Raw genomic sequence first — 21,429 nt, forward strand, 5'->3', positions numbered from 1 at the left:
CTTGTATTATTCATATGTGATCTCTTCCCCCTAATGATAATGAATTTTTTACATTTTTTTGTACTTTTAAGAAAGATTTTTTTTTCATGCACGAGAAAAATACATGTATATGTAATTTCGGAGCCATACCACGACCGTGTTATATCTGAATTCATGTTTTGCAGAAGCATGATATAGCGGGATCACACTCTATATTGTCAGTTAGTCCTATCACTTCAGTATAGTTCATCATACTAGTCTGTATATTGTCAGTTACTCCTGTTGGCCTGAGGATTCATATTAACTCTTGTGAATCTGTTAAGTTCCTCAAATAGCAGACACTTATACCAAATACAATCACTTGTAGCTGAGTTCAGTTCCAGACAGTGCAGTATAATGTGCGAGCAGAGCAGAGCCTGTGCTGTTTGTTCTACTGCTTGCTCCTAACAAAATGCATAGACCCAGATCTGCCAGTGCATTATGCAACAGCAAGTCTGGGTCTGTGCAGTTGACAGTTGGACTCTATAAGTAAGTATAGATGGTACAAATGTCCACCGTTTGAGAAACTGAACAGATTCATATTTGACTTCAAAGTTAACTTTTGCTTCAGGATTCCATTTGGACTATATCTTTTGAAGAAATAAAATTTGTTTTTGGAGTTTTATATTCAGGTTATTCAGAGGAGCTTATTTCTCTCAAACTAAGAGTTCAAGCCCCTGTTTAACTCAGAAATTAGCCTATGCATCATGAATTTAATTTCCACTCAATTACGTTTGAAGAACTTAATGCATTGAATTAAACATTAAACAAGTTTGTCTTGAAATGAAAGATAAGTTCACTTTTCACCAAATTCTGTCAAATTTTGACAAAGTCACAAATCTAATTTCACTTGGTAGATTGCATATCTTTGATTCTGCTTTCACTTAAATTGCTTTTGTAGGACTTTATTGACTGAAGCCAGAGTTAATTTATTCTTTTAATTAAAATCCCTGGATTAATTGGATTTTCATCTTTTTCTATAAATACATGTACATGTATTTGGCAAATTTAACTGAGCAAATCTGAGGTAACATGTTAAACCATTTGCTTCATTTACACTATCTTTTCATCTTCCTTTTCCTCTAGACATATGTGTAGTGCTTCTTTAAGGCTGCAAAATTCCCTAAATAATCTACTTTGACAGAAAAAGTTTGGTTTGGTGTTTGACAGCGTGGAAAAACAAATAAGATATTTGGTGACTGGGCAGTTGGAGTAAATTGGTTTGGTGTTTGACAGCATGGAAACACAAGTAAGATATTTGGTGACTGAGCAATTGGAGTAAAGTGGTTTGTCAAAGAACATTCTATGGTATCCAACTCAAGTTGATCTGATGGTGGGATTCGAACCTGCACCCTATCAATCACTAGTCCAGCATGCTAATCACTGAACCACCATGACTTCTTAGAGATTTTAGGGAAATTTTGATAACTCCTCAATGCTCTGATGATTTTTCATGTCTCTGACCTCAAAAAACTCAAAATAACCAACAACTCGGACAGAATATTTTGACTCTGTACTGTATTCCAGAATTTCTATATAAAATACTCATAAAGTTGAATAATAATTTAATCGTCTAGGAAAATATTTAACCTCTGGAATTTCCGTTATGGTATTCTGCTACCCTGAACATTGAAAAAATGCATAGGTCTTTTAAACACAAGGGGCTCTGAGTGACTGAGTTGCTTGCCTTTACACATCTCTGTCTGCTTGAGTTCAAATCTTGAGCAATGTGGGTATGTGAAAAAGATTATCTGTAGCTTCCCTCCCTATGTCATTAATTATTCCTTGGGTTCTTCCTCCACCAGATATACTGGCTGCCAGGTATAAAATCAAATGTCCTGAAAAATGGTGTTAAATCCCACAAAACCAAACCTTTTGAAAACAAAAAGTTTAGCACACTTATATATATTACTCGTAATCTTGCATCCTTGCAAAATATGTAAATTTAGTCTGAAAAAAATATCATTCTACTGTGCAGAAAAATAGACTTGGATATAACACAAGGGTTCCATGGAATACTGTATCTCACTTTTTTCTGTCTGTAACCAATTGTCTTTCTGTTGATTACTGTAGAGCAAGCAACAGATTTTTTAAACTTATTACCTTTGTTTTTTATTACTTCTAGGTGGGAGATGGATTTTGTCCATAATCTATTACCTTTCTGTCTAGATTGCTGTAAAGCAAGTGACAGATATTGTCTGTAATCTATTACTTTTCTGTTGGTTTTTGAATAAATCAAGGTTCACTTTTTCCAGGTTATTAACATGCACTATATTTAGATGATTGTTCATGTTTTCAATTGGATATGAAATAGAAGAGGTTTTATGTGGAGTACAAATTGTCATTTTGTTACACTGGGACATTCAGAGCATGTGCATGTTTTGACAACCTGTAAGTTAAGTTTGGATTGATTTTGATAACTGTTGAGTTAATTTTGGGTTGGTTTTGATAACTGGTGGGTTAATTTTGGGTTGGTTTTGATAACTGGTGAGTTAATTTTGGGTTGGTTTTGATAACTGGTGAGTTATTTTTGGGTTGGTTTTGATAACTGGTGAGTTAATTTTGGGTTGGTTTGTGCCGTTGCAAGTGACATGCTCACCTTGTCAACAGTTTGTTTATGTGTGCACATCATAGTAGTGAACTGTAAATCATCCTAGATTATTTACATGTTGTCTCATTAGCTTGATGGGTATGGGGACCCCCATTTTATTGACACAAGTGTTGATCTGTTCTCCACTAGTTGAAAGTTTCTAAGCTTAGAATCAAGACTGTATTGTTATGTGTTTAGGCTTTCATAATAAGTAACAAGAAAAAAGTGAAGACAACAAGCTTTGTAAAATCTAACAAATAATTTATTTCCCTAGAAAAACAAGGTAAAAGTGAGGAAAAGAACTTACAGTTTTAAGAATCAAATCCAAAACTAATCCAAGAATAATCCAATAATTAAAAGTTAGAAGTCCTGGTAATAATGTGTTCTAATGAATTTGAGTTTGAATCCCGACGAAAATACAAAATGGAAGACGATGATATATACTGTAGCCAGGATAGTACTGATGTGTCTATAGTTCTTTGTTGAACCACAAAAAATAATATTCCAGTTTTGAATTCCAAATAAAATTTTAATAAATGTCTTTGTTCAAGAATTCTGTATGAGCACTTAAATATTCCCAGGGAAAAGAATTAATCTCTTAGAATCCAAATAATTTTAAGAAAAATTAAAAGCCCAACTAAAATTATGTCTCAATACATCACTATTAAATCTGACTACTGTGCAATTCTGGTAAAACCAGAATTTTGAAATAGAGGCTATTCACATGTCTAAAGTCATGTACACCAGTACAACCTCGATTTCACCCAATCAATCCCACAATAAAAATTTTTTATAAAGTTTTTTACTTCAGCTCTTACTAAATCTGAATCCAGGTCAGGAACTAGGTCAGCATTAAGAGCCAAAGTTTTAATATTATGAGAAGAAGAAAAAAACGGGTCAAACTAATTTCTGGAAAATGTCAAATTCCAGTAAACAAAATTACATTATTATAACATGTAATGGAATAGAAACAGATTTAAAACTAACAGACAAACAAATTAAATCAAATATAAATTAAATCAAATATACGTAACAGTATCTCTCAAATTGAAGTAAACATGTTTACAATTAATAATGATTGGAATATTTAATCCACAATCATCAAGAAATATTAGCTATGTGTTATGTTGTTTCCAAAATAAATGTCACTGGTCAAGTACACCCTTAACATGGTTTTGTACAAAGATTAAATACAAAATACAGATATATATAACATACAATCATTAAGAAAAGCTGACAAACAATACAAACTAAATAGACATAACATATTTGTATGGTTTGTCCAAGTTTAACTTGTCTTCTTTGAGTAAAAGTTCCTAAAGTTTTCCCGTCACTTTGAAAACTAATTTATCCTATATCATTATTTCCTTCTTGCTAAAATTACATGATGAAGATCTCATCCTAAACTCAGTTAGAAAGCTGTCGATTGGTCCTTGGTAAAGTACATTCCAGAACCTATTTTGATTCAAGTACCTTGCTTTTCCTGGATTCCAGAGAATTTCTTATTATCATATATCCTATGATTTGTAACAGTGATGCAGTATTTTGAATAAAAATTTATCTTGATGAGTTATACGTTTTTTATTCACTTGCTAACGAAGTTGGAAGAGGATCTGGCATTTTGCCAGTGTTTTGTATATTTATTTTTGAAGCTAAAACTGTTTGCTTGCATTAGTGAGCAGAAATTCTATATTGATAGTTCTCTTATTCCTGTATTGCAGAGACAACATTTTTTTAAGGCTTATTGTTTTTACAGTTAGCTAACTTTCATTCCACATATAAGATGAATGGGATGAATGCCAAAAGACCAGTATTTTTAATGTGTTTTGCCAAACACAGCTTGGAGAGCAGATCTGAAGGTCTTGCTCTGGTTATACGGTATTTTTGTAAGATCTACACTTGATAATGGCACGATTGTGTGCAGATCACCTTATAAATCTTATCTGCAAATGCTTAATCCAATATATAATTAGGGACTTGCAAGTGGGTCAGTGGTTCTTTCCGGGTTTTCTCAGGTTCTTCCTCCACCATTAATACTGGCCGCCATGTATAGCCTATCTTGTGCTGGAAAATGGCATTAAACCCTATAACAACAACACTTTGGAAACATTTAGAACATACCCTTAAGAAAGCCTCTATGTTGAGGAAATGACCAATCACTTTACTGTAATTGACTTTAATATACCATTAAACTAACCTGGAATCTAATCGTTCAGATGATGTAGTCTTCTGGCGTAAATACCAAGCTCCGTGTACTCTGAGTGCGAATTTCAATCCACCTTGTAGCAGACAATTTTGTCCTTGCCTAGAAGCAGTATAAATCAATGTTGCAAATGCATACTGCAATATTCTGTATTCAAAATCCACCACCTGGGTTATCACAACCACCCAAAATAATGTTTGTCTTTTCAAAAAGTCCTCAACAAGTCCTCTCGTTTTTTCAGAGTAAATTCAGTGAAATCGGATCCTTGTGTCATAGTCCTTGTTAGTGTATACAGACAGTTCAAAGATGTAGGAAAGGTTGAAGATGCCACTTGAATACTTCATTTCACCATCTCTAGCTAGTTACCAAAAAAAGCCTCTAGTTTTACCACGGAAATTACAGCTATGCAGAAATCATTTAAATATAGTGATACCTCTGTATTTAGATACCATTTCCATACTGACAAACTTGCAAAACCTTAAATTTGGCAACCTATTAGTATCCCAATCATATTGAAACATTTTCATACAATCTAGAAAAAGTATTCAGTACAGAATATGTTAAATGAAAAACTTCTGAATCTTCATTACATCAAATCCAGCATTGGATTTTGGCATCTGATATAGAACAAAGGTGGTATCGTGCCGTTTGTGAATAGGGCACACATACCTGACTTCTGTAAATTCCCACACTATATTTTATGGATTTTATATTTTGTACCTTTTCTTTTATTACATATACATTTTTTATCTTGTATTACTTTAGATCTATTTTTTTGGTAGGGTTTATCTTAAGTTTCATGTGCAATTCTTTATAATTAAGTTTTTAGAACTTTGCTTTTAATCAACACCATAGAGCCATTATTGTGCTGATGTGCCATTAAGTGCTGCATACATGTACATACCTCATTCATGTCTTTGTTCATTTTTGTTTTGTTTTGTTACACTTTGAATATAATCAAACCTGTATGATCTCCAATTATTAAATTGGTACATGTATATGGATGCATATGAGAAGGAGTTTCTCAGCCTCACCATAAACTTGGCCACTGTGACCTAATTTTAATGCTTAAGTGACTTTTGTATTTTCAGCTGTTTATTGGTTACACCTTGAATGTCTTGGACCCTCTTTTACTTTCACTGATGAAAACTGGTATGTGGATACATTTCAATGAAATCAGCTCAAAAATACCAAAAACTAGATCACTGACCTAATTGTCAGGCTTGAACAACTTTTGCATTTTCAGCTGTCAGGTGTTGATACCCAGAATATCTTTGATTTATCTGACATTCTCTGATTAAAATTGTTATGTAGATCAATCCAACAAATGTGACTCAACCATGCAATTTCATTCGTGACATACTTTTTTATTTTCAGCTTTTTGTTTGTTACACCCTAAATATATTTGACCTTATTTCACCTACACATGAAATTCTATATTTTGATGCATCAATAAAGTGGCTCAACCATATAAAAACTGGGTCAGTAATACCCAGTCAAGGCTTGAGTGACATTTGTATTTTCAGCTATCTATTCATTGCACCCTCAGTATCTCTGACCCTATTTGACTTACATTTATGAAAATGTTTAACCTAATGTTCATACTTTAATGTTTCACCTTCATACATCTATATGGCTGCCATTTCTCAGAGAAAAACATTTTTTTAATGACTTCTCAAAAACCAATGAATAGAATTTGATACAAATTTAACAGACAGGATGCTGGGGTACAAACTAAATATAGGAAAACCCTTAAGGAACTTAAGCAGAATTGCTCAGTAAAATTCACCAAATTTTAAAGAAACATTATTACATAAAGGGCTTTCAAAATTCTTACTAATAATGCAAATCTGCCATCATATATGAACACCATTACTAAAAATAGAGGGGCCTCAAGTGGCCGAATGGTCTAAAGCGCTCTCCATTACTGATCACTGCCATCTCACCTCTGCGTAGGTTTGAGTCTCGGATTCGGCCAATGTGGATATGTGAGAAAGCTTGCCAGTAGCTTCTCGAGGGTCGGTGGTTCTTTCCGGGGTTTTCCCGGGTTCTTCCTCCACCATTAATACTGTCTGCCATCTATAGCCCATCGTGTGCTGAAAAATGGCGTTAAACCCTACAAAAACAACAACAACTAAAAATGGAAATATCACAATGGAGAATTTAACCAAATTTTATGTAATGCATCCAGACCTAAATGGCCTTCCAAAATGAAGCTGATCTGCTGTAAAATATGACAGCCATTAATATAAAAAAAACATTGAAAAGAATCTTTCAGAAACCATCATTTCATGAAAAGCTTTACATTGGCCACTGTTACTTGAAACAGAAAGACCTTGAAACAATCTATTCTCAGATTCCACTTGTTATGAATCTAGACTCTTACAAAAAGTAGCAGGGAAAAAAGTGAAGACAACAAGCTTTGTCAAATTTAACAAATAATTTATTTCCCAGGAATAAAAGTGAAAAAAATTAGAAAAATAACTCACGGTAGTTTGAATTAAATCCAAAATAGTCCAAGAATTAAAAAATAGAAATCCTAGTAATAAAATATCCTAAATGAAACTGATTTCGAGTCCCGATGAAATCCAAAATGGAAGGCAATGACATCTGTTGTAACCTTCAAAGTGTAAATGTCTCAACAGTTTCTTGTTGAATCACAGAAAATATTATTCCAATTTTGAAATCAGTATAACTTCCAATAAATGTCTGTCTCCAAAATTCTGTAGGAGTACTTATATATTTCCAGGGGAAAAAATTCACTTGAAATCCAATAAAATACAATTTCAGCTCAAACTGTTCACTACGTATGGTTGGAGCCCAACTGACTAATCTCTATAAAGACAACACTTATGAGACTAACTACAACGCAAAACAGATTCCCGGATGGAGATCAAGAGTTTATCTTTTCAGGAGGAATGGAAGTTTGTTACATGATAATTATCACGTCCAGGCATGGCCTTGATTTGACTTATAATTCTTACTCTGAGAAAGAATTTTTTAAAATATTTTTAGAATAGTTGTTTGCCAAAACTATCACTGGTTCTGAATCAAGGATAGAAACTAGATACAGTGTTTATATTATTAGGTGTTTAACAATAACAGTCAGGTCAAACATAACGGAACTGAATTTCTGGACAATGTCAAATCCAGTAAATAAAGTTACATTACAAGAGCATGTAATGGAATAAAAAAAAAAATTTAAAAAAATGAAAACTAACAATTAAATTAAATCAAATATACATAACACACTTGTCAGAATCAGACCAAATTTTACACCACTGTGGCTTGTAGTACTTTCATACAAGTGAAGTTGATCTGCCATCAAGTATGACTACCATTGCTAAAACCAGAAGAAAAAAATTACAAATTTTTTATATCAAAAGTTCCTCACAGTATTTTACGAACATTGAAAGAAAGCATCCTGGCATACAAAGACCATTTAGTATAGGTAAATGCTAAGTCCATATACTAGTTATCTCCCTTGAAGACTCAAAACCAGAAGGATCTGGGTTGATATCTTTCTAATGGATCAGTCCTTGGGCACTTTACTTGACTCCATTTACCTTGGCACGAAATATCCTACTTGCTTTGCCATAAAAGACCAAACCAAGCCAAACAAAAGTTAGCAAAATTAAACAGAAGCTACAAGGTCAAAATGTTACAAAAAATCCACTCAAAGAAAACAAAAAAGTAAAATCCTTAAAATACATGATTGGTACTTTTATATATAAACATTACTGTTTTGAAAACTCCAAGTCCACAATTGGAACATCATCACAAGATTCATCACATGGCAAACAGGTTTGCCTCAGCTTGTGACATACTGGGGGATATCATCAGAGAAATAGTGTCATGAACTTAACATTTGTAAAGAATGTTACATAGTCCTTGTTTCTTTCGAAACCATTCCTAGAAAAACTATATCACAATATCATCTTGTTATGTATATTTGATTTAATTGTTTGTAAGTTTTAACATCTTTCTATCTATTTAATTTCATTATATGTCAAAATAATGTAGTTCTGTTTACTAGGAACTTGTACTTTTTCCAGAAAATAGTTTGACCTTGACTGTTCATTTCTGTAAATACATAAGGCTGACCTGGTTCCTGGCCTTAATCCAAATTTAGTAACAGTCACGTCAACAAGATTTTTTATTTATTTATTTTCATTGTGGGAATAATAAGAGTGAGATTAAGGCTGTATTGAATACATGACCCTAGGCTTGTAAATAGTTTTAGTGAAGTAAATAACTTTTTTCTCGGAGTAAAATGGTTGGTTTTTATCAAGGTCATACTGGGGCCACATGATTTTTTTATATGTAAACATGATCACATGATCCTCTATTTTGCTGTTAGGCATTTCCAAAAATGTACATACTTAGTTTTAATAGTGATGTTTAGAGAGAGATCTCACAGTCTGGACTTAAAAGAACTTGATGTCAAGTCGTTTCCTTATGTTGTAACCAGTTTTCGAGTTATATTTTAATTTTTCTTCATATTATTTAGATTTTAAAAGATTAATTTGTTTCTCTGGAAATATTTTTGTGTTCATACAGAATTCTTGAACAAAGACATTTCTTGAAAAAATTATTTGGATTTCCAAAACCGGAGGATTATTTATTGTGTTTCTACAAGGAACTGTAGAGAACATCATTGAACAGGATATGTGTACAGCATATGCCATCACCTTCTATCTTCGATTCTTCGTCATGACTCGAACTTGACATCATTAGAACATTTCAATATTAGGACTTCTAAAATTTTATTTATGGATTATTCTTGGATTATTTTGGGATTTGGTTCTTAAAACCTTAAGTTCTTATTTTTTCCATTTTTACAGTAATTTTCCAGAGAAATAAATAATTTGTTATATTTTTCAAAGCTTGTTGTTTTCACGCTTTCTTGTGTTGCAGTTTATTCAAGCCTAACAACATAACATAAGAATTGGGGTCTCATCCGGGATTTTGAATTTTGGATAGAATATTTCAGAAAACTTTGTTTTTTGAAATTTGAATTCCCCTAGTTTTTGAAATCTTTAGTGAAATCGGCAAGCTTTTTCTAACATAAGAATTTATTTATGTACCTCATCTATCTTGCCTTTTCTCCATCTATCCATTCATCCAAAACAGTTTTCAGTGGGGCCTTGAATGGCTATGTGGTCTAAAGTGCTCACTGCTATGGATCATTGCCATCTCACCTCTGTCTGCATGGGTTTGAGTCTTGGGTTCGGCCGATGTGGGTTTGAGAGAAAGCTTGCCTGTAGCTTATTGTGGGTTGGTAGTTCTTTCGGGAGGTTTCCTGGATTCTTCCTCCATCATTTATACTGGCTGCCATGTATGGCCTATCTTGCACTGAAAAATGGCATTAAACCATACAACAACAAAAACAACCATTTTCAGCACAACACATACACAAATGAAATATAACAAACATATTTCATTGATTTTTAATTAGAAACAAATGTTAATGCAATGGCAAAAAATTGTTTACTGAACTGCATGCAAAGTTGCAAACTGCAAGTTTTATCTCAGAAAATGAAAATAATTATCCATCAATTTTTTTCTCTCAAGTTTTCACAATTTATTCTGAATATAAGGGACAATTTTCATGTTGTAAGATACTGTTCCCAGATTCCCCTGAGTTAGTCTAAACAAAATACAAAAACAAGGGGTTTGACTCAGAAACTCACTTTATACCCACTACTGTGGTTTTTATTATATTTTTTCACACAACAAACTTTTACACAGCCACTTGTCAAGATAGATTACTAAAAGTTTACCACATCTATTTTTTTGTAAGAACATAAAATGAGGGTGAATCTATGTATGTACTTGTTTCATCCGAATTATTAACAATATTAGTTCATCTGGAGTTGAACATTTGGGATTTTATGGAATTGGCCTCGTTTAGACTATTCTAGTTACTGGTTTTGATGGTGTTGTAAGACTAAAGATGAAATGAAGATATGTATCCCCATCAATTTTGGCAGCATATTTTAAAAGAAACAAACAAGGTGAAAGGTAAATAGTTTATCTTACACCTTGTTGTGGGGTTTTTTTTGTGACATTTAATTATTTTACAAGGGAACAATGTAAAATCTGCTAAACCACCTGAAATTCAAACTCCCACTCACAAGGTGAGCATCATGTGCAAATTCTGAATAGTCACACTGCTCATCACCATCAAGTTTATGAAGATATAAAATATGGATCATATCAGTCAACAAAGCCTTTACATAACAATCAGCTAAAGCTCCCACAAAGTTTGGAACTGTTGTCAGACACTCATTCTAATGTCTGGATCAGTTGTACTCAATCCTGCAAGCCATAACCTCTCCTCACCCTCTGTTGTCAGACACTCATTCTAATGTCTGGATCAGTTGTACTCAATCCTGCAAGCCATTACCTCTCCTAACCCTCTGTTGTCAGACACTTATTCTAATGTCTGGATCAATTGTACTCAATCCTGCAAGCCATTACCTCTCCTAACCCTTTGTTGTCAGACACTTATTCTAATGTCTGGATCAATTGTACTCAATCCTGCAAGCCATTACCTCTCCTCACCCTCTGTTGTCAGACACTTATTCTAATGTCTGGATCAATTGTACTCAATCCTGCAAGCCATTACCTCTCCTCACCCTCTGTTGTCAGACACTTATTCTAATGTCTGGATCAATTGTACTCAATCCTGCAAGCCATTACCTCTCCTCACCCTCTGTTGTCAGACACTCATTCTAATGTCTGGATCAGTTGTACTCAATCCTGCAAGCCATTACCTCTCCTAACCCTCTGTTGTCAGACACTCATTCTAATGTCTGGAACAGTTGTACTCAATCCTGCAAGCCATTACCTCTCCTCACCCTCTGTTGTCAGACACTTATTCTAATGTCTGGATCAGTTGTACTCAATCCTCCCCCTCTGATCATTTTTCATCTGAATGTTAGCTCCAGTATAGTTATGCATTGTTTTATTTTTTCTAGTTTTTAAGTCATTACAAAGTTGTGGCATTAAAAGTATGCTCAAAGTCCAACACTATTCTTCTCTTTATTTTCTTTCAAGCCAGTAATGCAGATGTCAGGTTCATATTAAAATAATGTACTTGGGTCATTTGGCATGACTTTGGTATAAAATAATTTAAGATATAGGGGCTGAGAGTTTGCTGTTGGAGTAAAGCTTATTTTATTTTTACTGAGTTTGAAGATGAACAGAGAAAATAACAAAAATGCATTCAAGACCCCCACAATGTCATTTCATTAAATTTACATGACTTAGTTCACTGTGTTCTAAATGTAGATGGCTGTGAGTAGACAGTGTGTACCAAAGTACAGAAAAAACTTACGGATTTAATATTTTTTGTTTTGATTAACATTAAGGAGTATTCAAATCCTATTCAAATAAATTCAACAAATATTCAAATAGGAAAATTAGGTATTCATTTGAGCTCTAAGGAGAACCATAAAATGAGGGGGAGCAAGTGCTTTTTGAGTCCCAATTATGAACTAAAAGTAGGACCATACAATGAGGGGAGCATATACAAGTGCTTGTTGAGTCTCAATTATGATCAGTAGTATTTCATCTAATTAGTATTAGTTGCAGAACCAATGAACCAGAGTAGTGATTCCTTCCAACGTTTTATTAATATCTTCCCTTGAATCAACCAATTGGAAGTAAATACTTTTTTATTTGATGAGGTGATTGGCTGATTAGTCTATAATTATCCTTGATATTAAATTCATCAGCAGCAATATAGCTAGTATAATCATGAAGTAGTGTTGGGTTTTGTTTGTGGTAAAAGGTTTTATCAATAAAGGCATTGTAAAAATTTTCCTCTGATTTTCTTTTCATATTATTGTAAATATTTGATAAATAAACTACAGTATAATGTTTTAAGAAAAATATTTTATTAGTTTTAGAACATAAAATATATTGCAATTGGTTTGGAAACATGTTGCAATATGTGTTTGCTATTCTAATCATAATCAAGATACTGAAACTGTAGTGTGGCAGTGCATCACACAACTAAAAGTCCATAATAAAGTAATATATATAAGAGAGAGAGAGAGAGATGTGGGTGGTGGAAAATAAATAATGGTGAAAATGTTAATTCAGATATATACATAAGGTCTAAACAGACCATTTTTTCAATGAGAAATATGGTTCCAATGCATATATTAATAATCTTTAAAAAAATATTACTGTTGTAAAACTTTGTAATCAAAACAACAGACTATTTTGAAGGTGCAACTTTCCTTTAAAGTGATTGTCAATAATGATTTATGCATCATTTTTTTTTTATTGGTTCAAACTTTATGGTATTGCGATCCCACCCTGTTTGCTATTGGGCTTTCATCTTCCGGATTTTATTTGTAACTGCGTTTAACCAGATATTAATATAAGCCATTTATTTGGAATGTCTCACATCACTTCGTTATACTTACAGTGCATACACTTTTCTTTCGTTCTGCATTGAATAACAAGATTTAATTCAAAACTTTCGTAATTGACAGAAAATTTTAACTTATTTAAAGGTAAGTATATTTCAACCTGTGTAAATGAGGGCCATTTTGGGATGTGCATTACTTGTACTTGCAGTTCATGTGTTTGAAGGAGGAATACACCATACACGGAGAACAGTAAACCTCTCCCGGTTTTTCAACGTTTACAGTCGCAGCTTTTTATAATACTATTGGTCATTGTCTACCATATCAGAATCTGTGCAATGCATCAGTAATGTGAAACTGTCAGTTTCATTTAGGACATAGTTTTGTATCTGATTACAGATGATCTAGCAGACGAATGACCCAGTTGAGTGTCCTTGTCAATAGCCTTGACATTGATTGGACAAACTCGAAGGCCTTCAAGAAAAGTAATATTTGTGTTAGTTACACTGCTAGGGATGCTATTTTCTCTATTTTAATTTTACACTAGAGTTTATTTAAACAGTTGGAGTTAAACTTTACAAATTTACCCAAATATAACTTTGATGCGTGTAATTTGCATCATGTAGGGGTATCATTTTTAAACCAGAATAAAAGAAAAGTAGATAAGATAGATGGTTAAGATTTCCTTTGCACAGCATAACATATTGTATAGTGTGTTCATTTATTTTAATGTACTCAAGTACTTCTGACATGTATAATTTCTCGCTAAATAATTTTTATTATTTGTTAAAATGGTTTTTAACAGTATTGTCAGTATTAAAACATTTACCATTGTATAATACACAAAAACATGTACCTTATTTGTATTGCATAAAATATGTTATATATCAGATATGCCAGATTTTATGGTAATAAAGGTGTTGGTCATTTAAAGTGGGAGACTGGGTTTGTAAAGTGGGACTATTTTACCTGCTTGCCCCCAGTCATTATAATCTACTAATAACATCATTTCTTTTTCTCAAAGCAATATCCTTATATATATATATATATATATATATATATATATATATATATATATATATATATATATATATATATATATATACACAGTGTGACCCTGTTATAGCACGCTCCGTTATAATGCAAATTCGGATATAATGCAGTTGTGGCATGGCTCCCGAAATTTCATATACATTTATTTTTCTTGTACACAAAATGAAAATTCTTAAAAAAGTATGAAAAAAATGTAAAAAGTTGCTTCTTGGCTCCTGAAATTTTATATGCATTTTTCTCATACACGAAAAAGTATTTTTTTCTTCTTAAAATTAAGAAAGAAAAAAAAATGGATAAAAAGTTTATTCTGGGATCGCATAGGTATTCGCCAGTGTTGCAGACTTTGATTGTTTTTCCTTATTGGCTGCAAAACATACCATGTGGCTTTTTATTTATTGATGACATTGTTGGCTGTTTGAACTTTTATATACAGTAGTCCCCCTCTTATAAGTCCACCCCTATTGCACCAGGGAAGTGGCCTTATAATGAGGGTGTCCTTTCTAGAGGGGGATGACAAATGCAAATAGTAAATACATATGAAGAAAGTCAGAAGTACATTCGATTCTAAAACATTTAATATTTTCATTAAAAAACCACATGCATGTTGTAAAATATATGTAAAACAAACTTTCATTTTCAAAAGAATGTTATGAACAACCATTGATATAGTTTTAAAACTGTCTTTTTAATTATATTTCAGATCACATCATCTGTCACTTTGTTGGTAACAGTCTAAAAAACAAACCAGTCTAGTCACAATTAAAATTATCCTTGCTGTCATATCCCCTACATATATTGTTCAGTCTTTTGTTCCAGTCTTCGACAACTTCATTATTAACATCAGCTGATTCTCCACTAAGGACAGAACACTTAATATTGTGTCACACTTTAAATCTGTGCAACCATCCGTTACTTGCAGTAAAGTTGTCATATCCCAATTCAACTGACAAAATTGTTGCTTTTTCTTGACATTCAAATCAGGATACAAACATCTGGCTCAAACAACCTTCCTTTTTCCGTCCATTTCACCTTCCCACTTCTGCAGAATTGTTTCCTTATCTTTCACGATATTGTTTATCTGAGTCTTTCCGACATCAGTTTTCTGTAAGGATCCTCGAGACACACACACACCCTCCATCATTGAATTACCTTCACTTTCTCTTCTAAACTGAGAATTTTTCTTTTCCTCGATGACCTGTTGATCTTTTTGCAGTAAGGTATTGATATTGCCAACTACAATAATGATCAAACAATTTTTTATGCATGTAAACAAACTGCCATGTGTTTTTAAAAGGAAATGATCTTGTCACATGATTCGTTGGTCACTGTCTAGTACCCTATTGTTTTTATACATTTCTTTACACTACATGAGAGAAGCCAAAACGGCTTTGATATGTACCATAATCGTCACACAGATTTTACCTCGCGGCCATTAGAATTTGTGGTTTTGACGATTTTTATCAGTAGTAATAGCCACTCATTATCAAAGTGAACAAGCTCAACATCTTACTAAGGAAAGCCATAAAGGCTATCAAACCATTTTCCTGCTGACTTGAGTATTGTACATCGATACTGCCACTTCTCAGCTGTTACTACTGTTCAGTAATTGTAATCTTAACACTTATCAGAGTGACTAAAACAGACATCTTATGATAACACAGCAGTAAGGCTAATTGGATTACATGTACTTACCCTTTTGTATGGATTAAAATTTGAGTCTTTCTCATTTTTATGGAATAAATGTGGCTTCTCGTGAGATGTAAATGATATAATATTAACCTTAGTGGTACATGTACTTTAGTCAACACTTCTTTCAGTAACGAAAACATGACATCAGGAAACAGAAATCGGATTACTTAACACACATTGTGAATAAAATACTGGTTCTGGATACATATTAAAATAAAATGCGGTCGCTTGTGAGGGGTAAATGTTATATTATTGCACTAATATGCTGGCTGCTGGTCGCATTAGCCGGGCGGCCTTTCGTGAGGGGTACTTTTGAACACAAACACGTCGGTGCCAATGGATTCTGGCTGTAAGGAGCGGGTGACCACTGGTCAGGGGGGGCCATTCAAGAGGGGAACTGTTGTACGACCATTGGTTTGGTGTGCAAAAATTCAGAGGCCCCATGAAAGGAAGCCGCAAACTGGATATAAAATGCATTGAAATTTATCTATTGTTACATAAACAAATTCTTTGTCCATACTGACAAACCATCTAAACAGTGCATTGTTATATCATAATCCACTTATCTTGACATCTAGCATGAGTTCTGTACGTTGTGAAATATCTGCTTTTTGTTGTTGACATTTCTGGTAATGGAGATCAACCGGACGAGGCACTGTCTCTTAATCTATCTTTCATCTGATTTTCGGCCGCTCGCTAGTAATTAATATATTTACAAAGATTGACATTTGTATGTGGATGGTAAGTAAAATTCCTCTTCTTTTCACCCTGAATTAAATCCTCCAGAACACTCACGTTTTCTGTAATAATCCCTGTCATCAGAACACCTGCGTCTCTATCGTCCATTGACCCTTTGTTAATTTTCAGATGCATGTGTGGAAGGCAGTATCACTCTGCTACCACAAATGTAAAAAAAAAATACATCTTATTTATTGGTTTATTCAGTCAACAAGGATGGACAGTAACTAGAATAGTCTAAACAACGGCCAATTCCTTTTTAAAAATGTACCCAGATAAAATAGTTTGCTGAAATTTCAAGGGAAACAGATTACCTTTGAAGCACCGACTGTTATGAAAACATACTCAGCAAATGGAAAAAATACCAGTCTCAATCGTGCAATACAGTTATTTGATGTTGCCGCCACAATAAGAAATGGGCATTCATTTGGTTCTCCAAAGCTGTCCTTTAGTGGTGGCTTCAATAGCACATGCACCCTTCATCAAGGAAAGCCGACTACAATCTTTCAATAACAGCAAAGAACTTTTCTTCAAAGGAAATCAGTACCAAACTTAAATAAAAGTGATGAATCTGATGGATTTTTACATTTTCCAATGTGACTGGAACATGTTAACTGTGCTGTGAAAGTTTCCTTTTTGTAGGGAAAAAGTTTATGCGTACGAACGCTACCAATGGCAACTTAAAATGCAAACTAACTTTTACCAACTTGGAACATACTTTAAAGTAAATATGTTTCGTTATTCAGTACGTGATTGTGCTATGTTTTTCCACTGAATTCAGACCAATGTGACCTGTTACAAAATTAATGAATATTTTAAAGCTGTGTGTGTGCATATTTTCGATGGAATCACTTGTATTGTGGATTCAATGTATACGATGAGGTTCGCAGGTGAGTACACAGTGTTGATACTCTATTCATGCAGTACATTAGACATTTATATATAAACAGGATTCATGTATAAGTACCAATTCATGGTTCTCTAAATAAAGTAAACTACTATATTATGTCTTCTCTGTCTTCACTACAGGTGTATTTCTCATTTAATATGCATCAATTTAAGATGGTAACTGTGCCGACGAAGCATGCATTTACTGCCCGCATTTATTACCCACACACCACAATTTTTTGGGGGGTACATTTCCATCAACTAACTGACTTGGTCGCATATAACATGGTTGGTTTTTATGGCTCCCAACTATCGTGTTATAGCGGGGTCACACTGTATATATATATATATATATATATATATATATATATATATATGTATATGTATACACACAGTGGAACCCCGCTATAACATGATAATTGGGGTCTAAAAACTTGGCTCGCATTAATAGTGGGGTTGCGTTATTGTGGGGTTTTACATTATTTTACTTTTTTCAGAGAACAACTCATTGGCACATATGTGTATTTATGTCTAATGTATATGATGAATAGGTATCAACACCATTTATTATCGTGCCGTCATGGCATGTAATTACTGTACATTGAAAAATTGCACACAGATTTACAATATTTAATAATTTTGTCCCAGTTCATTGTTTCTGAATTCAGTGTCTAATATATAGCATGAACTGAGTATTAACACTGTTTACTTGCCGTCTGATATCGTACCGTTGGGGCTTGCATTTAATCCATAATGCATGTAATTCCATTGCAAAAATTGCGTACATATTTAAACTATTCAATAATTTTGTCACAGATCATTATGTGTCTGAATTCAATGTGAAAATTTAACAGCAAAATTAGGTTAAGAAAGACAAAGCTTGTGTACAGTTCATTACATTCCAGGGTCTATGAACAGTATCTGTACAAATTTCATATTGCTAAAATTTTCTCATATGCTACATTTATCCATTTTAAATTTCCAATATTTAATGCTTGTATGCCTATTCATTTGAATGACTGCAGCAAGAATAATTAGCAATCAACACGTGTTTTCAGCATGCATATAACTTTTACTTAAGATTTTGTGAACATCGCAAGAAATGTGTGAAAACTGCTGTCACGGAATTGTGTATGAGTTAATCATTATGTACATGTGATCAAAAATGTACTCAGGTTTTGGTGCCATGTACAGTGTCACCCGAGGGTGGTATATTTTTTTGGCTCTAGTTATTTCGAAATAGTGAAACTCAACACCTGCTGCATGTGCAAATTGCCTGCAGCGAAAACCTAAGTACCTTGCTGTGCATATCTGTCACAGCTGGTATACATATAGAGCAAATTCTGTATAAACGAATTACATTACGACGAGTCTTGTCAGGAAGCTTACCTCTTTACGGGAGCAAATCTCCAGCTGTAGAGCTGCCTTATGTATGGTTTGGTGATGTGGAGTCACAGAACTCTGTGTGGTTTCTTGTGACATGTACGCTGTGTCTGGTGATGTTGGTTTGGAAGAGTGTACTGGTGTTCTCAATGCGTGGGACCACGGCTTCGCGACCATTGGGTCTGTGTTGAATGTGAGGGCTCTCGAGGGATCCTTCAACAGACTGAGAGGGGCGGACCATGTGTGGGCGCTTCTCTGACCATTGACTAGAGCGAGTGGAACCGGAGATACATCTTGGACGTCAAATGGGCACCACGATAGTTATATATATATATATATATATATATATATATATATATATATATATATTACGTGTTCCATGTCATTGTTATTTCCACTATTGCTATCTGAGCAAAATTTACATGCATTCCCATTTCAATATCGTTATATGAACAATACATTCAAATTTATATGCATTCTCATTTCAATATCGTTATATGAACGATACATTCATAATTACATGCATTCCCATTTCAATATAGTTATATGAGTGATTCATAAATTTATACATATCCCTATATCCCTTGATGTTTAATAAGACCTTGTTTATATTGGGGTGTAGATCATATACTTTTATTTTGTTGATCGGTGATAGGACTTAATTCACGTTTGTTTGAATTTCCATTCGTTAAATTCATGTTTAAGTTTTCTCATTGAGTTACTTGTTGTTGATAGTTCCATGTTAGGAACTTTATAATTTTCCTTATCTTTTTTGTTTATAATGATGTCAGGTTTATTAATATTTAATTTGCGTTGATAAATAAACATCTTATTAACGCATTTGCTTTGGGTGTCTTCACTAATCCAGTCCCAACCCGGCTTCATCTTGTGACAACTACTATACTAATCAGTGTGCAAAGTGCAGAGAATGACTTGCGTTTGTGATCTTGCTTTTCCATAATGGTAAAATATTTTTATAAAAAATAGGAAATTAATAATGAGTTCATAAGCAAACACCATACACATGTAAATTCCGAGAACTAAGTGCATTAGGCCTGCAATGGTCACAAGTCACTTTTATACATTTTTTTAAGCTGAATGCATGTACAGTTTCATACCCTTTGAATTTCCAGCTAATAAAGCGGACATTATTTACTGGTCAACTGATTGCGTCTAATAACACCACCAAGCCCAGCAAACATGTTGGCAGCTTTCGTTTTTTAATGTTTATTGTGAAAATCTTTTATCAACCACCGCATTGTCTGCTGCTTGGTTGTGTATGCAGTTAAAGAAGAAACACATGTTGGCTATTATTTGAGCAATGATTGTGTACAGAATTAATTGAAGACAATCACAAAGATGACTTACTGGCTTTACTCATCAACCAGTAATAAGTAACATTTCCGATAATGTTTATTTCGGCATAACACTTCAAGATCCTGGTGAAATTGTAAAATTTCAGACGCTACACCACGATCGCATTATATTCACATTTATTTGCAAACTCTTCCCCAAAATGGTAACAAACATTTTACACACTATTTCTCGTACTTAAATTTTTTTTCTTCTTCTTCCTGGTATGAGAAAAATACACATGTATTTAAAATTTCAGGAACCACACCATGATCATATTATATTCAGATTTATACATGATCTCTTCCCCAAAATGATAATAAATCTTTTATACATTATTTCATGTACTTTGAGCAAAAAATATTTCTTCATTTGCGAATGAATATACAAAATTTTGGGAGCCATGCTACGACCGTGTTATATCCAAATTCGCGTTATGGCGGGATCGCACTGGATAAGTTTCTGAAAACATACAGACAAGGAGTATGTTGAAAAAATTATGTGTTGCAACAGGAACATTTTCTTGAATTAAATTTTGTAGACTACATTGTAGTTGTAAAAGAATAGGTCATGTATTCATGAAACTTTTAATTATACCTTGAACGTTTGAATTCAATTTAAATCCATCTTCAGCCCCTATCTCAATCCAGTATAGCATCTGGAATGAAATTTTATGTCATTGAACTTAATAAGAAAATAGATTCTAAATCAAAGTTTAAATACTTATATTCTCACATCATTTGAAATAAGGTTAGTACAGAAAAGCTATAAATTTTGGGATTAGAAGTCAAATTTTATGGGAATACAAGAATATGAGACCAAGACTTTTATAGAATATCATATATTCTCATGTATTCTCAGATTCAGCTGCACACACTATAGACCCTAGTCAGACTTTGCACAATGTGCCAGCAGATCACAGACTATGGTTGTTTTACTGATTAGTCCTAATAAACTGTATGGATTCAGATTTGCATGCATATTTAGATATTGTATGTGAGTATATATATGATAAATAATGCATTTATTGGTCATTCAGAAAAGCAGTCATATAAAAGGCACTGTAATGTCATGTACTACATTGATATGAATAATCTGACATTAAAAATTCCACACTTTATTTAAAGTTC

At 33.4% G+C, this 21,429-nt stretch overlaps 1 protein-coding gene across 1 annotated transcript in view; it reads left to right on the plus strand.

Annotated features, from left to right (window-relative positions):
- Positions 1–10,872: 10,872 nt before the first annotated feature.
- Positions 10,873–21,429, plus strand: part of LOC149797955 (methylmalonic aciduria type A homolog, mitochondrial-like) — a 56,564-nt gene continuing 46,007 nt past the window's right edge. The window contains exon 1 of the mRNA XM_089963025.1: positions 10,873–13,342. The gene's annotated coding sequence lies outside the window, so the exon portion shown is untranslated. The remainder of the gene's footprint in view (positions 13,343–21,429) is intronic.

This window comes from Sinohyriopsis cumingii, chromosome 6, assembly GCF_028554795.1.
Source record: "Sinohyriopsis cumingii isolate HCF-2022 chromosome 6, ASM2855479v2, whole genome shotgun sequence".
NCBI classification, from domain to species: domain Eukaryota; kingdom Metazoa; phylum Mollusca; class Bivalvia; order Unionida; family Unionidae; genus Sinohyriopsis; species Sinohyriopsis cumingii.